At 33.9% G+C, this 22,867-nt stretch overlaps 1 long non-coding RNA gene across 2 annotated transcripts in view; it reads right to left on the reverse strand.

Annotated features, from left to right (window-relative positions):
• LOC141541211 (uncharacterized) overlaps positions 1–22,867 on the reverse strand; it is a 106,337-nt gene that overhangs the window by 56,240 nt on the left and 27,230 nt on the right. Inside the window, exons 4-5 of one of the 2 annotated variants that reach the window (XR_012481686.1) lie at positions 14,465–14,598; positions 6,107–6,362 (exon numbers count right to left, since the gene is read on the reverse strand). This is a non-coding gene — a long non-coding RNA (uncharacterized LOC141541211). Of the gene's footprint in view, positions 1–6,106; positions 6,363–14,464; positions 14,599–22,867 lie in introns of those variants that run through there. The other variant, XR_012481687.1, reaches the window with a different exon arrangement.

Consider the following 22,867-nt stretch of genomic DNA (forward strand, 5'->3'; position numbering starts at 1 on the left):
ACCACATGAATAGTCAGGAATAAAGTCCAAAATCTTCATTATCTCCTTCACAGTCTGTCTCCTTCTCCTGGGGCTGAGCTAGCTTTCTTGGGGACCTTCAGACCAACCTTAGACTCAGTGGAGGAATGCAGAAGGCAGGAGAGCCACCAGGATGATGAGAAATGGAATGTCTCTGTCTTCCAGTCCTTGTTGGCTCTTATATACCATATTGTAATTACATAATTACAACATACTGATTATGTGTGAACTTAGAGAACCATTACATCACCACACTAAGTCCAAAGTATATATATAAACTAGATAACCATTGTCTCATCAAGTCTTCTGAGTTAACATCTTGTTTCAAGTATACTTCTCCAGAGTTCTGGCACTCTACATATCTCATTAATTTTAATTTTCCAGGAAAAAGAAGTATGGATGAAGCTAGTGTTTTCTATCGATCTTATTCATTAGAGATTATAGATATAACAAGCATGGAATCTATGATTCCATGACATCTGGTCCTAAAATCTTGAAGACTTAAGAAACCTCTCTGGGTCCCTGAAACATTTATGTTATCAAAACAGAGCAAATTCTGTATGTCCAGATTTATCATTTCTGAGTTCCCTATTGTAGTGATAGGCTTACTACTTTGCTGACCAAAAGGAAACAACATAACCACAAAATAACTTGCTTTGCCTCCAAAAGAAGCCGGCTTTCTCAATATAGGGATGATAGACATTTTAATTTATGAATCTGGCACTATATCATTAAATAAGAAATATCAAGTTTTAAGAATACCATTGGTGTAGCCAAATGACTGTCTATCAATAATTATGAATAGCATTGGGTAGAAATGAAAAGCAGATCAGCTTAGGCTCCATATAAACAAATACTTCCTAATAGTTATAGCTATCTAAAAGTAGCAAAATCTTTCTGAGGAGATAGTGGGTTCTGTCTCATGGAGGTTCTCAAGCTAAAGCCGAATGATATTTGGCTATTTCACAGAAGGGAACTTTACAGAAATGTGTTGGCTTAGATGGCCTAAAGCCTCTTTAACTTTAAGAATGAATGCTTCAATAATAGATAAGTCCTTCATGTCAATTTCAAGTCAAAAATTATACTTTTTTTCTCCATGGATTAATCCACCACCTAATTAATATTTTTTTTGGTTCTATCTCCCACTATTACTACCATCACTACCACCACTACTACTATGCTGCTGCTGTTATCTTTATATAACACTTATAAGTTTACAAAGAATTTTACATATATTTTAGGACTTGTAAAGGAGTGTAGAGGGTTAAGGAGTTAATTTATACACACATATGCACAAATGACATGTGTATAAGTACTTGTACATTTATACATATGTGTATATATTTATGTGTGTATACACATGTGCGTGTCTATGTGCATTTAGAACTGAAGTAGACTTTAAAGGTAATCTAGTCCAACCACCTCATTTTATATCAGGAACTCTGGTCCAGGGAGAGTGAATGATTTATCTAAAGTCATAAGTAGTAAGTGGTAGATTTTTAAATTGCATTTGAACCCAGTCTTCTGGATCCAAATTTTTTTTTTTATATATATATATATATATTTTATAATATTATCCCTTGTATTCATTTTTCCAAATTACCCCCCTCCCTTATTCCCTCCCCCCGACGACAGGCAATACCATACATTTTACATGTGTTACAATATAGTCTAAGTACAATACATGTGTGTGAATATCATTTTCTTGTTGCACAATAAACATTAGAATCCGAAGATACATGTAACCTGGGCAGACAGATATTAGTGCTAACAATTTACATTCCCCTCCCAGTGTTTCTTCTCTGGGTGTATCTACCTCTGTCCATCATTGATCAACTGGAAGTGAGTTGGATCTTCTTTATGTTGAAGATTTCCACTTCCATCAGAATACATCCTCATACAGTATCGTTGTTGAAGTATACAGTGATCTTCTGGTTCTGCTCATTTCACTCAGCATCAGTTGATTTAAGTCTCTCCAACCCTCTCTGTATTCCTCCTGCTGGTCATTTCTTACTGAGCAATAATATTCCATAACTTTCATATACCACAATTTACCCAACCATTCTCCAACTGATGGACATCCATTCATCTTCCAGTTTCTAGCTACAACAAAAAGAGCTGCCACAAACATTTTGGCACATATATGTCTCTTTCCGCTCTTTAGTATTTCTTTGGGATATAATCCCAGTAGTAGCGCTGCTGGGTCAAAGGGTATGCACAGTTTGATAACTTTTTGGGCATAATTCCAGATTGCTCTCCAGAATGGCTGGATTCTTTCACAACTCCACCAGCAATGTATTAGTGTCCCAATTTCCCCACATCCCCTCCAACATTTGTCATTATTTGTTCCTGTCATCTTAGCCAATCTGACAGGTGTGTAGTGGTATCTCAGAGTGGTCTTAATTTGCATTTCTCTGATCAGTAGTGATTTGGAACACTCTTTCATGTGAGTGGATATAGTTTCAATTTCTTCCTCTGAGAATTGTCTGTTCATATCCTTTGACCATTTATCAATTGGAGAATGGTTTGGTTTCTTATAAATTATGGTCAGTTCTCTATATATTTTGGAAATGAGACCTTTGTCAGAACCTTTGTTTTTAAAAATATTTTCCCAATTTGTTACTTCCCTTCTAATCTTGTTTGCATTAGTATTATTTGTACAGAAACTTTTTAGTTTGATGTAATCAAAATCTTCTATTTTGTGATCAATAATGATCTCTAGTTCTCCTCTGGTCATAAATTCCTTCCTCCTCCACAAGTCTGAGAGGTAGATTATCCTCTGTTCCTCTAATCTATTTATTATCTCCCTCTTTATACCTAAATCATGGACCCATTTTGATCTTATCTTGGTATATGGTGTTAAGTGTGGATCCATATCTAATTTCTGCCATACTAATTTCCAGTTTTCCCAACAGTTTTTTCCGAATAATGAATTTTTATCCCTAATGTTGGAATCTTTGGGTTTGTCAAAGATTAGATTGCTATAGATGTACCCTCTTTTGTCCTTTGTATCTAATCTGTTCCACTGATCTACCGGTCTATTTCTTAGCCAATACCAAATGGTTTTGGTGACTGCTGCTATATAATATAGCTTTAGATCAGGTACACTTAGACCACCTTCCTCTGAGTTTTTTTTTCATTAGTTCCCTTGCAATTCTTGACCTTTTATTCTTCCATATGAATTTTGTTGTTATTTTTTCTAGGTCATTAAAATAGTTTCTTGGGAGTCTGATTGGTATAGCACTAAATAAATAGATTAGTTTGGGGAGTATTGTCATCTTTATTATATTCGCTCGGCCTATTCTGGATCCAAATTTATCAAGTTATATGCCACACCACAATGTCTCTGCCTAAAGGCTTCCAGTTAGGAGGAACTCATTATATCAAGAGACAAGTCATCCCACTTTTAGAAAATTTTGTTTATGCTTTTTCCTCCTTGCCTGAAGCCTAAATTTCTTTCAGAAATGTCTACTAATTATTCTTAATTTTATCTTCTTAGATTAAGAAAATCAAATATCATTTCTCTTCCAGATGATTGATGATGAATTCTCAAAAACAGTGATTATCTTTCTCTAAATCTTTTCTTCTGTCACCCAAAATCCCCAGTTCCTTTAAAAATTACCCTTGCATGATGTGAACAGAAATCAACCTTTCATCATCCTGGACACTTGCACTGGTATTGAGAAAAAATATATCTACATTCTTCCTAAAATATGGCATCCAGAAGTGAATACAGCAGTCCAAATGTGTTCTGACATAGGCAGATATATATTTCATGTATTTTCAAGTATTCCTCAGTGTTTAAAACACTCTCATTCCATTATTCTCTCTTCATCCAAGTGATTTTAAGCCTTAACTGCCATTAATTTAATCTTGTTCATGGTCACTCTTTTTCTCTCAACCCAACCCTGCCAATATGCCATTTTAAAACTTTCTACCCCTTCCACTATACACTTTGTAATATCTGCTCCATAAGTAGCAAACTAGCTTTCCTCTTAAGCCTTTTCCATTCTTGGTCTTTGCATCTTTTGACTATTACTAACATCCAGCTCCCTCATTATTATGCAACTTTTCTGAATATCTCTTCTAGGACTGAGTGTACTTTCACAATACTCCTCAATTGACTTGTCATGAAAGGCAGTTTGAATATCCCATGTTCCTAATTGCTACTAAAGGATTCTCCCTTTATCACCATCACTCAATAACTACTCTTCCTTTGAGGTTCATTCAATCCAAGGTTAGATGGCTAAATTGTGGTGACTATTGGCTGTTGAACTGTAGGATATTCTTCTTCCTTTTTCAGTGAATTCAATTTCTAAATCCTTTCTCATATTTTACTTATCTCCAAATCCTTATCTTATATTCAAGAACTTCAAAATTCATATATTAGAACTATCTTAAACAATCTTCTATTTCCTTAGCTTACTCATTTGCTATGATCTAGTCTTTCAATCCACCATAGCTTTCTACAGAAATGGTCACACACTCAATCGTGCCATTGACCCAAAAGAGATCACTTTTGAAATTCCTTTATCTGATCATCTGCTGTTATTTTAACTCTTCCCTCTGCTTTGTAATATAAGATCTTGGTCTTCATCTGAGGATGACTTCCAATCATTCCCTCCCTGGCTAAGTTCTCTTTCATTCCTCATCTAGACTCCTCAGTGAATTAGTTGACCTCTATACTGTTCTTTTTTCTCACTTCCCTTGCCAACTTATCATACCTTTAACTGTGCTCTACCAAATCTCAAACCTGGCTTACTCCCAACACCTGCTAACTTTACTTGTACTCATATGCCATTGAATGAAGTTGGAGAAAATCATGAAACTGCTGAATGGCTCTAGTATAAAATTGTTTTATATACTCTGAACTGGGCCATCATTGTAGCAAGGTGATCTTTTTATACCCCTCTAATTGACTTCTCTATCACACTCACTGCATTGGCTAGTGCAAACCTTTTTATTTCTCTCAAATATCTTAGTTTGTGCCCTGTAAGGTAAAAACCTTATTTAGCATTTAACTTTTAAAAAAAGAGCTCATTTTCTAAGAGCTGTCTGTTCTCCCTTCCTTCTTGTATCAGATTACTATGTTAATAACCTCTTCTTTATGTAGCTCTAAAAGTTTTGTACAATATTTTACAAAAATTATCTTATTTTATCTTCACAACAGGCAGATGGGATTATTATTTACATTTTATAAGTGAGGAAACTGAAGCAGATAAAGTCACTTGCCCAGGGATGTACAGGCTAATAATTTTTGAGGTCAGGTTAGAATTCAGGCTTTTCTAGATTCAGATTCAGTGCTCAAAATTTTTTACCACTTTTTTCTATTTCATTGTTATCTCATATAAAAATGGATTTCTTCTTTTTGCCAAGGAATACCCCCACATGGACACATGACCCCATTCTACTTTGTGTTCTCCATCAGACTGCCTCACCAATTGTCCTTATTCATTTGTCTTCAACAATTTCCTATTGCCTCCATGTGTCTTCCATTGTAAAAAACAAACAAAAAATCAACAAAAAACCTTAATTGATCCATGATCCATACATTTGTAATATTAACTGTCCCATACCTCTCCACCTTTTATGGTTAAGCTCCTTGAAGAGACCATCTATAATAGGTGTTTCTATTTCCTTTCTTTTCTCTGGGTATCACCACTTTGGGGTGACAATGGCTCAGGCAGAAGCGGACATTTATATGGTATATTTAGCACAATCATCTCACAACACTGTTAGGTAAACAATACAAAAAATACTATCCTTATGATATAGATGTGGAACATAAAGCCCAGAAAATTTAAGTGATTTATCCAGGGTCAAATAGCTAGCAAGTTCTAAAAGAGTGACATGAATCCTGCTTCTTCTGATTCTAAGTCCGGAATTCCTGTATAAGAAATATTGGACTTGGAGTCATAAAAAGGGGAGTTCAAATCCCATATCTAACACTTGCAAACTGTGTAAACTTAGCAAGTCAATTAACATTTCTAATACTTAATTTGCTCATCTCTAAAAAGAGGATCATAATCTCATATATTTAACAGTTATAATTTTAAAAATCAAACCAGAATAGGGAAAAGACCTTGGAAGAAAGTTTATGGAGAGAAGATTTCCCATAGTGTTCATTCTGTTATGCCCTTTAATCTACACAGTGGTCTGGAGAGAGTGTGAGCTGAGAAAGATAAGGCCAGCTTTGAGGGGCCTCATTCAGTCCTCCAGTGAACAATGTTGTGGATCAAAGACAGTAGTAGAGTCAGGAATTCCTCGATTTAAATCAAATCTCTGATGCTTACTTTGTAAACATGGGCAAGCCACTCAACCTTTTTGAGGCTCAGTCTTCTCATCTATAAAACAGAATAATAACTTCTGTAATATATCCATAATGACATGATTGTTTTGAAGTACTAATTATATAATGATTCTTAAACACCTTGTACACTTTAAATTGGTGTACAAATAAAAGATAGTAACACTATTCATTGGTTGTGTAATATAATAATTATAAAATATTAAGTATTATATAGTGCCTGCCCTGTGCCAAACATTGTGTTAATCACTTTATCAATATTTTCCTTTGATCCTCACTACAATTCTGGAAGGTAGGTGCTATTACCCTCATTTTCCAAGTGAAGATAAGCAAAAATAAAGTGACTATTCAGCGTACCACAGCTAGTAAATGCTTGAGGTTAGATTTGAACTCTAAACTTCATGTCTCTAGGCCCAGTGTGCTACTCACTGTGCTACTCACTGTGCCACCTACTATGAATAAGAACTATTCAAAAACCTTATTTACATAGCACAAAATATACATATCTGACTAAAGAAGCTCAAATACACATTCATTGGTACACTATTATGTGCTAAGTTTGAATCTAAATTATTTCCTCTTCCAAAGGTCATTACAAACCTGGGGAGGAGGGGGGGGGAATTCAAATCAGCATGATTTTATTTTTAAGAAGAAATATTCATGTTCCTCAACATCTTAAAATCTCTTTCCATTGAAAATACTTTTGAAAAATGTCATGGATTTACAACTTACAATTAGAATCTAAACTGAAATCACCACAGTATTTACTTTCAAGTAATTTAAAATTATTCTCAGGCATATAACCATCTATGTTTCATTGACCTCAATTTAAATCAGTTAGATTGAGAGGTTTCTGATCTTTTCCATATCACCCATACTGAAAATATCAGAAAAGAATACCCCCCATTATCCAAAAATATATATGAAAAAGTCACAAAGATATCCCTAGGGAAATTGAAATTGTAGTGAACAAACAAGTGTCACAGTTTGAGGTTCTTTAGAGAAACTAGGAATAATAAAAAAAAATTTAATATAGCCCTATGTCATTAGTGAGAGAATAGGAAAAGGGCAATCCTAATATCAAAGTCAAAAGCTATTTTCAATTATTTTCTCACTGCATTAAAATTTTTGAATGGCTTGAGGGTTCTCCAGACCCTACCAGCTCTAAAATTATGATTTTTCTGAATTTCTACCATGTTCTTTTTTAAAAGGAAAATTATGAATTTTTAATTGTGAATCTACATTATAAACAAAGAATATTTTTACTTATCTGGAATATGGGATAATAATAGCACTTCTCTCAGAGAACTATCATGATATAAGTTATTTGTAACCCTGAATGGATAGATTCAAAAAATGTTAGCTGTTATTATAAAAAAAAATAATGTGAAAAGGATAATGTTGAAGATATATAATAACCTAGTTGTCAATTATCTATAAATACCCAAGATCCACAGAATGACTAAAATGATTGCATTTAGTTAAAGATAAAACGATTTAATTTGAGGGGAAAATTTTTGTCATACTTACTGCAAAGGCAAATTCTGCTGAACTCAGTGGCATATGATTCAGGCAGTGACTGCAATGACTACTCCCAAGACAAAGATCTAGTCAATGTATATGACCGCAGGTCATACATCAGTCTTTCTAATCAGGGAAATAACTATCCTATGAATAGCAGCTCTTAAAAAGCAACATTACTGACACTGTTTATCCATGGACAGAAGCTGGCATTAAATGCTTAATTCAGATTTTGTACTATCTTCAACATGTAAATGAATGTGAATTGACATGTCATGAATTGACATTTCTAATTTTACAATGGGCCAAAGGGGTTTTCCCCTCTTTGGCTTTCCATGTGATAATGTAATAACATTACCTCAAAATGAGCAAATAGAAAAAAACATAAATAAAGCTCTTTTTTATTCTGGGAAGCAATCAGTCTTATTTCCTCAGAATGCTTTTAATGTTCCTAACAAAGTACTTTTAATTATAGCAGCAATGACCCATTTTGAATGGAAACTACATCTCAGCTGTTTTTTATGACAAGCTAGAGCTCAGGGAAAATGTATATATACATATATATATATATATTTTTTTTTCTAGAACATTCGAGCAATTCTTCAAATGATTTTGAGCCTTCAATTAGGAAAGCAGCACTTACATGGGATTGGGGGAAAGGCACTCATACAAAACCTCCAATTTTACTTTGCTGGATAATGATATAAAGCACAAGGCATCACAAAATAGAATGAGCTTTTAGAGCTTTCTCCAAAATCTCATGAGCTTAAATCAGATCTTTCTGCATCTAACACATGCCTTAAATTTTTACTGATCATGAAGAAAATTGCTGAAAGACAACAATCTATGACTTGTTAGTTTGTAAGACTTTTATAATACTGACATAGAATTGATGAGTCTTGTTGGATACAAAGGACTTGCTGTCATAATATGTATGACTCTCATAGAAACAAGATCCAATTATCAATTTAAAGACTGATACAGACAACTTATTTAGAATAAGAGTTTACTCTTGTTCTTTTGAGATGCCTCATTTTGACAAAGAGATAACTGGAATTACTAAAAGATGTCTGTGCTAGTAGGGGTCCAATGTGTGAAGTCTTGAGTATTCATTGCCTAGAGACAGAACCTAGTTAAATTTGGTGGGATTCTTCATAACTCTCTAGGAGATGATTTTTTTTCTGACATACAAACTTAAAACAATGATTTAAGAGAGAACCCATCACTATGTAGTCATGTTTGCTTGAATGCTAAAGCTTAGAAATCTAACATATTGTTTTAAGATAACGGTTAACCCAATTTTGTGCAGAGATGCTATCATATTCATCTGAGTAGTCTGACTGGTTTATACTTAGAGAGGAGTAGAAGAGAAAACATTTCAAATTTCATATGAAAAACAAAATAAGATCTTGCTGCATTTCTAGGAATTAATTTTTTTCTGAGCAACAATCTGTGTTATAGGTAGAAATTAAAAAGAAAAGAAAAGCCATGGTTTCAAATATCACCTCTGATGTGTACTGGCTGCATCTTTCTGTTCCAGTCTGGAAACCTCTCAGTGTCCCAAGAAAATTTAAAGAAATTAATGTGCAGAGCAAGTGCTCCTTTGAAGTAGATTTCCTTATAACAGTAAAATTATAGAACAGCATACAAACAAAAAAGCCAAAAATTATTAGTATTCACTACTTTTTCTTATCAAAATATTTATTGAGCTCAATTTAATAAACATCATTAAGCACTTACTGTGCTAAAGCACTGTGCTAGATTATGAAGATGCAAATAAGAAAGGGAAACATACCTTGCCTTCTTTTGGAATATACGTTCCTCTAAGGTTGAGAATGTGTGTGTGTGTGTGTGTGTGTGTGTGTGTGTGTGTGTGTGTGTGTGTGTGTGTAGATATAGATAAGTTATTGTTTGTTCTTCATTCTTAAAGAGGACCATGACAGCAAGACAGTGATTCAGTGAATTGAATTTAAGTGATGGAGGACTATGCATATATATATATATGCATATATAGTTATATATATATATATATATATATATATATATATATATATATATATATATATATATATATATATATATATATATATATATATAACTGGAGATAGCACAGTGATGATGTAAACTGAAGGTAACTGAAGCAAAAGAGAGGAGTAACAATTGGAATCCTGAACATTTTGACTGGGATTTTGTCCCTTTAAGGAAAATAAGGAGTCTGTGAGAAGGGAAAAAAAAAAGCATTACAGGCATAGTGAATAAAGAAAGGTATGAAAAATGACATAGAATTAGGAAATAAAATACCAAATTCAGATAACAATTAGAGATCCAGTTTGGCTGGGTGATACAGGGCTTATAGGAGCATGAAAACCAGTGGAGGCTAGTCAGGTTGTAAAGGGCTTTTAATACTATGATGAGTAGATTTTATTATATCATATTTGTAATTAAGGAAACACTGGAAATTTCTGAGAAAGCAAGAGTTGTAATAAGGAGAGTTTAAAAAAGGGAGACTATAACCTCCATTTATTAATCCAAATGAGTGGACAGCCTGCTAGTGGACATGGGGGAAAAGGGAGAGTCAAAGAATCAAAGATGATATCAGAATTGCAAACTTTAGCAAGTAAAAAAATGCCAATGGCATTTGATAACATAGTAAAAAGATTGCTACACCTGAAGTCAGAAAGATCTGATTTCAAATATGACTTCATATTTTACTAGCTGTGTGAACAAAATTATCACTTAACATCTGTATGTTTCAGTTTTCTCATTTAGAAAATAAAGATAATAATAACATGTAGTTCCCTGTACGATGGTAAGGATATAATTAGACAATATTTGTAAAGCAATCTGCAAAACTTGAGTGCTATATAAATGTTATTCATCATCATCAGCATGATGGTATCCTCAACATAGCTATAAAAGAAGGAAATTTGGGGGGTAATGGTAAAGTGTTCTATTTGGGGAGTCAATGAGATGTGCTCCCTTCACCCCAACTACTTAGCTGATATTTCTCCCTTCAGCATTACAGTAGATATTGAGGGTGATTTGCTAATGCTATATAGTACATGGACTATACCAAAACTTCCTAAACTGTGGGTTATGCTCCCATACAAAGTCATGTAACTGAATATGGGGGTTGCAAAATCAATAAAATATATCAAATATTCTGCCAAGATTTAATTCTTTATATAAAAACAAAACATACATCTGTTTCATTAGTATGCAAATTGGTTTTCACCTTTAATAAATTGTAAAATGATATGTATACCAAATATTTGTTTTAAAATAAAGTTCTTTGAGATTTATTTTTCAGTAAATATTTGATTTATATACCTATTTTATAAATTTATTTATGTGAAGTCATGTAAAAGTTTTTTTTTTGGGGGGGAGAAAGTGGTCATAAGTGGGAAAAGTTTAAAAAGCGTTGTGGTATGCAGTGTGTTTCCCCCAATAGATATCAGTCTATATAAATTAGCCAGATTTAATTAGCACTTATAAAGGTCTGTTTACTAAGGTGATAGAATAAGCACAGTTGGTACAAATCACCTCTCCAAAATTCTGTAACATATTTTTAACACAAAAACATGTAGAGTCCTAAGAAAAAATGGCCTCACACATAGAAAGTATATGTGACAAAACAATCCTGGTTACTAAAATTTCTTTCTTCCCTTAATATATTACTTATGAAATTTCCTTTAGGATTGATGCATTTTCTACTATTAGGCTCCTTATGAAGTCTCTTGCTTTACTCAGTATGTCTAGTTGATCCCTGGTCCCTAATGTTCTAAGTATATTTATAAGATGTCAAATAAAAAATTCAAATCTTCTGCCCTTCTGAATACAATTAGAAGGGGAAGACTGAAGTTGCAGCCACAGTCATGATTTTTCTTTTCTACTCCTCAAAACTATTCCTCTCATAAATATGGATAGGATGATTTTTTCCTCTCCATTCTTAGTCACTTAAATTCAAGTTTCCATATTGGCTTCCTATTTTATATAAAAATCCACAGAGCACAATCAATTCTTTTTAACCAATCTGAATGCATGTCTTCTGCAAAATCATTTCATTTCACCTAATGCCTTTCAAGGGTTTCTAATTGACCAAAGACTTTTCATACTTATTCTAAAGCCTTTGATTGTTTGGTATTTTCAAAATGGATTCTCAAGCCTTGGATCTCAAATCTGGTTCACATCTCTCATTGACTGGCTAAGCAAAAGTGTTCTCACAGGAATTTAGAGTTGTCAAGTGGAAATGGATGATTGAATGATTGACTTAACAAACCACATCATTCTTACAGAGAGAGAAGAACAAGTTCCCAGATATAAATTTAGGGGATATCTGTGTCCAGAGAGTAGGAAATCAGTGATAATTGATCTAGAAAACTGATCAAAAGCATTCAGAAAGATATACGGAAAACCAGGAGAAAGCAGTGTGACTAAAGAGAGAGGAAGAGAGAATATCAGGGAAATAAGGTTGTTCCAAAAGAATGGGAAAGAAATAAGCATTTATATAGTACCTACTATCTTCCAGGCACTGTGTTAATATCATTTTTATGATCTTTGCAAGAGCCCTTACAGATAGGTTCTGTTATCCTCATTTATAAAATGAGGAGATTGAAGCAAAATGAGGTTGAATAACTTGTTTAGAGCCTCACAGGTAGTAAATATCTGAAATTGTATTTGAAATCAGGTCTTCCTGATCCCAAGAATATCTCTCCATTCACTGTGCCAACTAACTTCTCCTTTATACCCTCTTATATAGAGTCTGAAGCTACAGTGAAGTTAAGTACAAAGAGAATTAAGAAAATTCTATTGGCTTAGCATTAAAGATACTATTGGTAACATTGGAAAGAGTAGTTACAGTCAGTGGTGGCAACATTATTTGTATATTGTGAGGATTTTGAGAAGTAAGTAATGAGTAAAAGGAAACAGAAAGGATATATAGTATTTTCTAAGGTTGGGGCTATGAAGGAAAGAATAGATTAGACAATTTTGAGGGGATGAAATGATTCATTGGAGGCATTTTTAAGAATAACAGAGATCTGGACTTCCGGCCAAGATGGTGACGTGGAGGCAGACAGCTGCTTAAGCTCCGTGTTTTTTCTCAGGACTTACTTCATGACAAGCCTCTGAATTAATGCTTGACCAGAAAAGAAACCCACAAATTATCACCAACAGATGACATCTTTGAAATTTGCCAGAGAAGGTATGTGTTTGCTCGGGGGAGGGTCGAACAGACTGGGTGCAGACTGAGGGCAGGCAGCAAGAGTGAGACAGGCAGCTTACACAGCTTGGGCCTGATGGGGAAGGAGTGCAATCTCTTCTGTTTCTGCAAAAAGACTTTTACCCCAGTGCTGATACTCTGTCTTGGCAGCAAGGCAGGAGCAGTAGAGAAGGTGTAATCACCGGAGGTGAAGAACAAAACCCTGGAAAGCTAGCATCTCTCCAACCAGCCGCCCCCACCCCCACCCCCACCCTCACCCTGGGTGACTCAGCACATTTTTAGAGCCTCAGAGCACAGACTCAGCACAGCCATTGCTATCCTGTTAGTGCCTCACTGCTGTCTCCCACAGTCTATACAGGAAGCTCAGTAACAATATCCAGCCCCATCCCCCCCCCAGAAACAGATCAATTGTTTCTCTTGTCAATTTGTTTTCTTCAATTCCAGCTCTGACAAAATGAACAAAACATACAAAAGGCCTCTAACCATTGACAGCTTCTGTATGGAGAGAGAGCAGACTTCAAATACTGAGGACACTAAAAGCAGATTGTCTCCAGAGGAATACCCTAAGGGGGATATGAGCTGCTCCTCAATACAAAAGAATCTTATAGAGGGAATCAAAAAAAGGTTCTCACAAGAGAACTAGAAGAGAAAGGGGAAAAGGAAAGGGAAGATTGGCAAGAGAGTCTGGAGAAGTTATCCAGAGGGGATAAAGAAAACAAATCATTGAGAAATAAAATTAGTGAGCTGGAAAAAGAAAACAGCTCTCTAAAAAATAAAATGGATGAAATGGGAAAAAAATTCCATAGAAGAAAAAAAACTCACCTAAAAACTCAATTGGACAATTACAAAAAGATATAAAAAAGTGAGTGAAGAAAATACATCATTAAAAATTAGACTCAAACATGTAGAAATGAATGACTCAAGGAGAAACCAAGAAGTAGTCAAGCAAAACCAGAAAAATGAAACAATTGAAAAGAAAGTAAAGTACCTTATTGGAAAGACAACAGACCTGGAAAACAGATCCAGGAGAGACAATTTGAGAATAATCAGACTCCCTGAAAAATGTGAGGAAAAAAAAAAAAAGCCTGGACACTATTTTCCAGGAAATTATCAAAGATGTTTTGGAAACAGAGGGTAAAATAGACATTGAAAAAAATTCATCACCTACTGAAAGGCACCCTAAAATCAAAACGCCAAGAAATATAGTGGCCAAGTTCAAGAACCATCAGGCAAAGGAAAAAATACTGGAAGCTGCTAGAAAAAAGCAATTCAGATATGGAGGAGCCACAATAAGGATAACCCAGGATCTAACAGCGTCCACATTAAAAGAACAAAGGACCTGAAATATGATATTCCAAAAGGCTAAGGAACTTGGTATGCAGCCAAGAACAACTTACCCAGCAAAAATGAGCATCATTTTCCAGGGAAGAAGATGGGCATTTAACAAAATAAATGAATTCCATCTATTCTTGATGAAAAAACCAGAGCTGCACAAACTGCTTGATCTTCAAATACAGAACTCAAGAGATATCTAAAAAGATAAAAAGAAATCTTGAGAACTATGTTTCTGCCATAAAGATATGTAAAGAACACATGTATAATTTGTGCTACAAACTAGAGGTGAAAAGGAAATTATATCATAAAAAAGGGTAAAGTGGTGGTACTACATCTCATGAAGAGGCAAAGGTAACCTATTATATCTGAGAGAAAGAAAGGAGGGGGATGAACATAGTGTATATCAATAGACATATTCGATTTATGGTGAAACTTCTTCCACTTCATTGAAAAGTGAGAGGGAAGGAGTAAGCTAAGGGGAAGGGAATACAGAAATTGTGAGGAAAAGGGGTAAAATAAGGGGAGGAGCTTTAAGGTGGGGAATGGATACTAAAAAGGGAGGGCTGTGAAAAGCAAGTGGTGTTCCCAAGATTAATATTGGGTAGGGGGGTAAGAGGGAAGGAAAGGAGAAAAGCATAAGCAGGGGTTAACAGAATGGCAAGCAATATAGAATTAGTCATTCTAAGCATAAATATGAATGAGGTAAACTTCCTCATAAAGAGGAAGCAATTAGCAGACTGGATTAAAAGCCAGAATCCTACTATATGTTGTTTACATGAAACACACCTGAAACAGGGTGATATGTTCAAAATAAAAGTAAAAGATTAGAGCAGAATCTACTATGCTTCAGGTGAAGCCAAAAAAGCAGGGGTAGCCATCCTCATCTCAGATCAAGCAAAAACAAAATTTGATCTAATTAAAAAAGATAAGGAAGGGCATTATATCCTGCTAAAGGGTAGCATAGATAATGAAGCAGTATCAATATTAAACATATACGCACCAAGTGGTGCAACAGAGAGTCTTGGCGAGACATCAACTGATGCTGAGTGAAACAAGCAAAACTAGGAGATCATTATACACTTCAGCAATGATAGTGTATGAGGATGTATTCTGATGGAAGTGGATATCTTCAACATATAGAAGAGCTAATCCAATTCCAATTGATCAATGATGGACAGAATCAGCTACACCCAGAAAAGGAATACTGGGAAATGAGTGTAAACTGTGAGCATTTGTTTTTTTGTTTTTCTTCCCAGATTATTTTTACCTTCCGAATACGAATACAATTCTTCCTTTGCAACAACAACAACAACAAATCTGTTCTGCATATATATATATATATATATATATATATTGTACCTAGGATATAGTATAAGATATTTAATATGTATGGGAATGGCTGCCATCTAGGGGAGGGGGTGGAGGGAAGGAGGGAAGGAGGGAAAAAATTTTGGAACAGAAGGGAGTATAAGGGATAATGTTGTAAAAAAAAATTACCTATGCATATGTACTGTCAAACAAAAATGTTATAATTATAAAATTAATTAAAAATAAATAAATAAAGGAATAGAAGATATCTGATTTTATATGGTTGGAAAACATAGAGAAAGAAGAAAAATGAAGATGATAGAAAGACAATTTCTTGATATGAAAAGGATGGAAATAAGAAGAATATCAGATATGGCAAAGAGGACTATCTCTTTCTCAGAGACTGAGAAAAAGGAGAATGATGGGTGGTGGAATTGGGGAGAAGACCTTATAGCTAATTTATAGATATTTTTCTTAATTCTCTCAATAAAATATTTAAAAAAATATCCCTTGAAAGAAGCAAAGTTGAGAACAAAAGAATAGACTTGGAATAGCCCTAGTGTTGAATGTAACTAAGATTAGTTACTTTCAGGGAACAATAAAATTATGGCCATGTAACTATCAAAACAATTAGTTAACATGATTTTATAGAGCAGTAACTTAGCACAGCTTTATGACTTTCCCAAGTGGGGAAAGGTTTAGATTTTGACTTATTCACTGGGAAAATGCAATATATATTTTACCTTGTCAAGGGCAGTTTGAAAATGCTGAAGAGATAAAAGGGGATTAATGCAAAGATAATGAACTAGGAGAACAGGAAGAAATAGAGGAACTGCAAGGCCAATGATAGATTTAAAATAAGTGAGATAGTGGAGGAAATGAAAATACATAAGTTTATGCTCAAAGAGGGGAATTTCATCATCACCAAGCTGTAAACTATTTGAGAACAGGGATGATTCTTTATTTATAATAGTGTTTAGCACAGCTCTATGCTCACTATTCAAACCTGACTACCCTGACAAGTGATATTCCTAGAGGGCATTTGACTTCTTCTCCAGTCCTGTTCTAGTAGTAGTGCTAAAGGGATAATATGGATAGTTTCTCTAGAACTAGAGCTCACAAGCATACACATGCATCTGCTTTCCCCAATATGATTATAAATTAACATCAATTAGCTAATCAGACTTAATTAACTTTTTGTTAAGAATAATTACAGAAATGGTATAGTAAGAATAATTAGTACAACTCCCCACCAATATCTATCTATCTATCTATCTATCTATCTATCTATCTATCTATCTATCTATCTATCTATCTATAATGTGTATATATATATATTCCAATGTAAGTGGACTCAACTTATATAGCTCATATCCCAAAGTTGTGTTTTCTCAACACCTGATTACTGAATATTCTTTTCACCTTAATCTTAGTGTTCTCCTTCAGTGTAATATTTTCTGCTTGTCTCCTTGTAGAGTTCTAAAGGTTCCTTTCCTCAGTGTGTCTAATTTCACTCTGGTTCCCATTGAAGCCGTTGCATTCAGCTATACTGGAGATACTGCTAAAAATCTATTAAAATATTCCTATCTTTTAAGGCTTAAAAAGTGTTCTGGTTAATGCAGAGAAAGAACAGGGAATAGAGTTTCTTTTTTTTCTTCCTTTTCTTAAGTGATAACCTCTCAGGAGGGAACTATCTTCTCCTCTAACCTGGATGGCCACTCAAATGCTAAAATCTGAACTGGCTTGCTGTGTTTCATATAAGCTCCACAACCCTGAGTCCCTTCAACAAATCTCACTGTATAGCTCACTGACTTTCACTCCTTTCAAACTGAATAAGAATTGGTCACACCTACTTTAACTGTTCTTGATTGAAGAGGTGTTCTTACCTGATTAAGGTAGTTACTATGAAAGGAGTGGTTTGATTGATTCAGCTGTCCATATATTACTATCTCTGCTACATGCAGCAGATACTTCATAAAATTTGGTTGTAGAATGAATAAATAAGTCAAATTTTTCTGAATGCACATTGTGCGTATGAATATACTATCTAAATATATGTAAATGTGTGTATATGTGTGTTATGTGTATAGTACTTTTTATATTCAATTGTATTTTATTTTTCCAATTACATGTAAAATAGCTTCCATTTATTTTTATAAAGCTTTTTATTTTCAAAACACATACATAATTTTCAACATTAACCCTTGCAAAACCTTATGTTCCAAATTTTTTCTCTCTCCTTTCCCCCTTCCTCCTCCCCTAGATAGAAAATAATCCAGTATATGTTAAAGCATGTGCAATTCTTCTATACATATTCCACAAATATTATGCTGTACAAGAAAAATCAAAAAAGGGGAAAATGAGGGGGGAAAAAAACAAAATACAAGCAAACAACAACAAAAAAGTAAAAATAATATATTGTGATCTACACTTAGTCCCTGTAGTCCTTTTTCTTGGTACAGATAGTTCTCTCCATTACCAGACCCTTACAAGAATTGGCCTGAATAACTTAATTGTAGAAGAGTGCCACATCCATTACAATTGATCATCAAGTAAACTTCTTGTTGCTATGTACAATGCTCTCTTGGTTCTATTGACTTCACTTACCATCAGTTCATGTAACTCTCTCCAGGCCTCTCTGAAATCATCCTACTAATTGCTTCCTATAGAACAATAACATTCCATAATATTCAGATATCACAACTTATTCAGCTATTCTCCAACTGATGGGTATCTAATCAGTTTCTAGTTATTTGTACTACAAAAAAAAGGCTGTTTCAATGTGGGTCCTTCCCCCTTTTTTATTGTCTATTTAGGATATAGGGCCAGTAGAATGTGTATAGTGCTTGAAGGTAATTTTAAGCCATACTGCCAACAGTGTGAAATCAGCAAATTCATGTTTTAATTAGATATTTTCCAAAGGCACAAAGTAGGGTTTTAAGTTTCATTCCTTTAATCATCAATTGAAGAAAACTTTTTGCAAATTACCATGAGTTCTGAAATACATTTTATTAGTCTTATCCAACAACAAACAGAAATAAAAGAACCCCAAAGCCCTTTACAGAATCTGCCCAAAAGAATGGGGGAGTCCTGGTGATTAAAATTATTCATGCAATTTCCTCCAACTGGGGGGCAGGAATTGTTAATAAATAGAGCCAATTAAATATTGTTAATGTCCTAAGTTTGTTAATGGTGTCAGATAGTTTCCATTTTCATAAGACACTGAGCTCTCCAAAAAGAAATTGAATAAATGAAAGATTTCCAAATTCAACTCCCTTGGACTGAAATTTTCTTGTTTCATAAGACAAAGTTACATGTAGATGAGATGGATTCAGATTTACCACAAAATTGGATGAAGATTTGAAACTTCACAGTGAGAGAAGGGGTTGCTGAATCTACAGCAGTCAGCCAAGTTCTCTCCAAACCCCAACTCCTTATTCCCCAACCTCCTGAGGAAACTTTGAAAAGGAAGGTCAAAAACTTCTGATCCTAGTCCCTTTGTCTAAAGACCACCAAGAGGCAGTTACATGCCTTCTGGGATCAGCACAGCAAAGCCACAAGACACAAATTGATTTTCCCTATTTCTTTTAACAGCATTTGTAGAAGATACTTTTGTGGCAAAATCAAAGGAAACTTGATAAGCATGACCTGTATTTAGAATATCTTTCCTTCAATGACTCCAGTGAGTGGTTTATAAATAAAAGCTCATTCACTTAGACCAGCATTTTCCAAATTGTATTCTGTGTGATCTGAATAGGGACTATATAAGAAAATGTCGATGCTAGCATTTTTTTTCTCTGAAATATTAAATAGAAAGTTAGACTTCAAAAAATACTGTTGAATGGCAAATTTCTGTTTTTAAAAAAGCAAAATGTTCTTTATTTTTTCAAACTTTTTTTTACAAACTCCATTATCTTAGAGTTATTATCTATCTATCTATCTATCTATATCTATATCTATATCTATATCTATATCTATATCTATATCTATATCTATATCTATATGTATAGTTTCCTTCTAACTAGTACTTATTGTTTTCAAAAATATATTTCAAGTTCCAAAATCTTCTATAATTTATTTTCAGAAACCCCATCAAAAAGTTAATATGACATAGACAACAAGGTCATTTTCATTGTTTTGATTATGGGGGCACAGAAACTCATTTAAAGGAAGTGTGGCAAATTAATTAAGAGTCTAGAAGTCAAATGCCTATGAGCAACTTGGTAGATCTTACTATTACATGAATCTTTTTCACACCTTCTTTCATAGTACATTTTCCTGCTTGAATCTGTATTTCATTTAAAAAAGATACTTTTAAGCAACCTATAGGTTTTCAGTTAGTTTTATAATCTTGTAAAGGTGCTTAATTTTATTGAGTCTCACATCTCCACTTTAAAATGAGAGAACTAGATTACACAAAAGATGCCTTTCAGCCATAATTGTACAATCCCACACCCTCCTCTTTCACTAATAAGTATTTCTTTTTCCTCTCATTTCATATGATCTAGTATGTCACCAAACTATTAAATAAATCCTCATCAACAATCCATGATGAAAATAAGTTGGACTTAAAACTCTATTGCAGAATAACCTTTATATCCTGCCTTCCCATGCCCTATACAATCTTTTCATCTTCTCTTCATTAGTTTTCTCCACAAATCTTCTCCTGGAGTTGAACTAATCATTCTTGTCTAATACTTATCTTTCCCATTCCCACTTTGTGTTATTCCTCATGCTACAGTTATTTGACCTTCATTCTTGACATGCACATGAATTGTATTAAAGTGAGGAAGGGCAATGTAAAGTCATTAGCCTCACTTTCTCCTCAAAAGTCATCTCAGTCTAGTAACAAGATAAAGATGAAGCCAAATGGAGAAGGCCCTCTCATTCTGAACAACATATCTAGTGTATTCTCTTCCAAAGCTCTCAGCTGCTATAGCAATTATCACTCATTTAGCAAACTATATATACATATATATATACATATACATATATATATATATATTTGTGTGTCTGTATTCATATATATATACATATATACATATATAAGTACTTATATATGTGTGTGTATGTGTGTGTGTATATATATATATATATACACATATGTTTACCAAAGTCATATGGGTATGCTTCTTATTTTCTCAATCACATCTTTTGAGAAAAGGGACCATGCCTTCTTTAGATTTCATATACTCCCCAGTGGATTTATGTAGCAGAAGAACAATAATATGAAATAGTATAGCCAGGGAGTATATGAAGATGGGCACCAAATCCGGTCCACCATCATTACAAATAAATAGGCAGTAGAATAGTGGAAGTACTTGATTTGATATAAAGAACATGGGCTCAAATCCCAGCTCTATTGCTACCTATAGAACCTTGGACAATTAACTTCTTCCTTCTCGGATTCAGTTTACTTGTCAGTTATCACTAATTCATCTCTAAAATTCCTCCCAAATCATTGTTATGAATAAATGACCAAGTACTTGATAAAATTGCTCTTAGTTCATTCTTTTCCTATTACAAGTTGTTGTTCAGTCATGTCTGACTCTTCATGATTTAAATTTGGGGTTTTCTTGGAAAAGATACTAGAATAAATTGCCAGTTCTTTCTCCAGCTCTTTTACAGATGAGGAAACCTGGTTATGTGACTTGGTCAAGATCCCACAAGTAGTGAGTTCATAAACAACTTTTTACTAATTTTACTAATTTGTAAATCATTTAACTAGGCAGATTTGAACTGAGGAAGATGTCTTTCTGACTTCTGTAAATAGATAACTGATAAACACATTGATAAATAACAGTTTAACTTTTCCTTCATTAATCTCATCAGATATTCCAAAGGAGCTAAGTGATGCAATGTATAGAGCAGTGGGTCTGAAGTTGAGAAGACCTAAGTTCAAATATGACTTCAGACAGTACACGCCTCGGATATTTGATTTTAGGGAAGTCATTTAACTTCTGTATGGTTCAGTTTCCTCAGCTATAAAATGAGAATAATATTAGCACCTACCTAAAGGATAAAATGAAATATTTATAAATTTAGCATAATATTGTACAAAGAGGAGGCAATTGATTGCTTTTTCTTATTTCTTATTAACATCTATCTTCATGCTCACAAGAGTCTCTTCTCCACTCAAATAAGTAATGCAGATCATTGATGGCTATTTTTTTCTCTCTCTACCTGCTACTGGAATATTGACAAAAATTGTGTTTTATTGGTTGAATAATCATCCCAGTAGGGCTGGTTTTTTCTCATGCATTTTGTAGATGTCCACTGTGGGTACTAAATACTGTGACTATTATTATAACAACAGAAGGTCTTTATATTTTTTACAACAAAATTAAGAAGCATCAGATAATTTTAAATTAAATCACATGGAGAGAAAAGAAACTGGAATACACATAAGAAGCTACTATAATGCTATTGCTTATATAGACTTTTTTCTATTTGGAATCAAATAAGTCTATAGATTCACCTATATAAATAAGCAATTTTGATCCCATACTTAGACAGTTTGCTTTAGTTTTAAATATATCCTTCCCATTCTCAGTCTTGTAATAAACTAGGTGCATCTTATACAAGGGAGACTAAAAAGAAAAAAAGAAGTTGTGCCCATGTAGGCAACTGTAAGGACACCAAAGATTACTTTTTCAAGATACTTATCTTATTTTTCCAACTGGATTGCAACTTCAGTCAATTATAGTATGTCAGACTAGTCACAAGATTTCTGAATTCTTAGGAGCCATTAAAAGAGGTCACTCAAGTCATATTGTAAATGCTAAGGATTTTCCAAGTCTGAGAATCAACACATATTTTGGCTTTCAGGTTCTTTCTGAGTCCTAAACTTTAAAAGAACCAAGTGTTCAGAGTACATACTATCAAATTTACTTCAGGGTGAAAACAATTCAGTGCCCTGAGAATAAAATATGAAATCTTGGCTTGAAAACCCTTCACAGTTTGGCTCCAATACTACTTTTCCATGTTTATTGCACATGAATCTCCTTAATGTAGTGTAGAATTCAGCCAGATTGGCCTAACTACTGTACCTGATATACAACATTCCAACTATCACTTCAGTGCCTTTGTACATGTTGTCAAGCATGTCAAGAGTGAAATGCTTCCTTATTTCAATCTCTTAGAATCACTACAAATTT

Source organism: Sminthopsis crassicaudata, chromosome 4, assembly GCF_048593235.1.
Source record: "Sminthopsis crassicaudata isolate SCR6 chromosome 4, ASM4859323v1, whole genome shotgun sequence".
Lineage (NCBI taxonomy): Eukaryota > Metazoa > Chordata > Mammalia > Dasyuromorphia > Dasyuridae > Sminthopsis > Sminthopsis crassicaudata.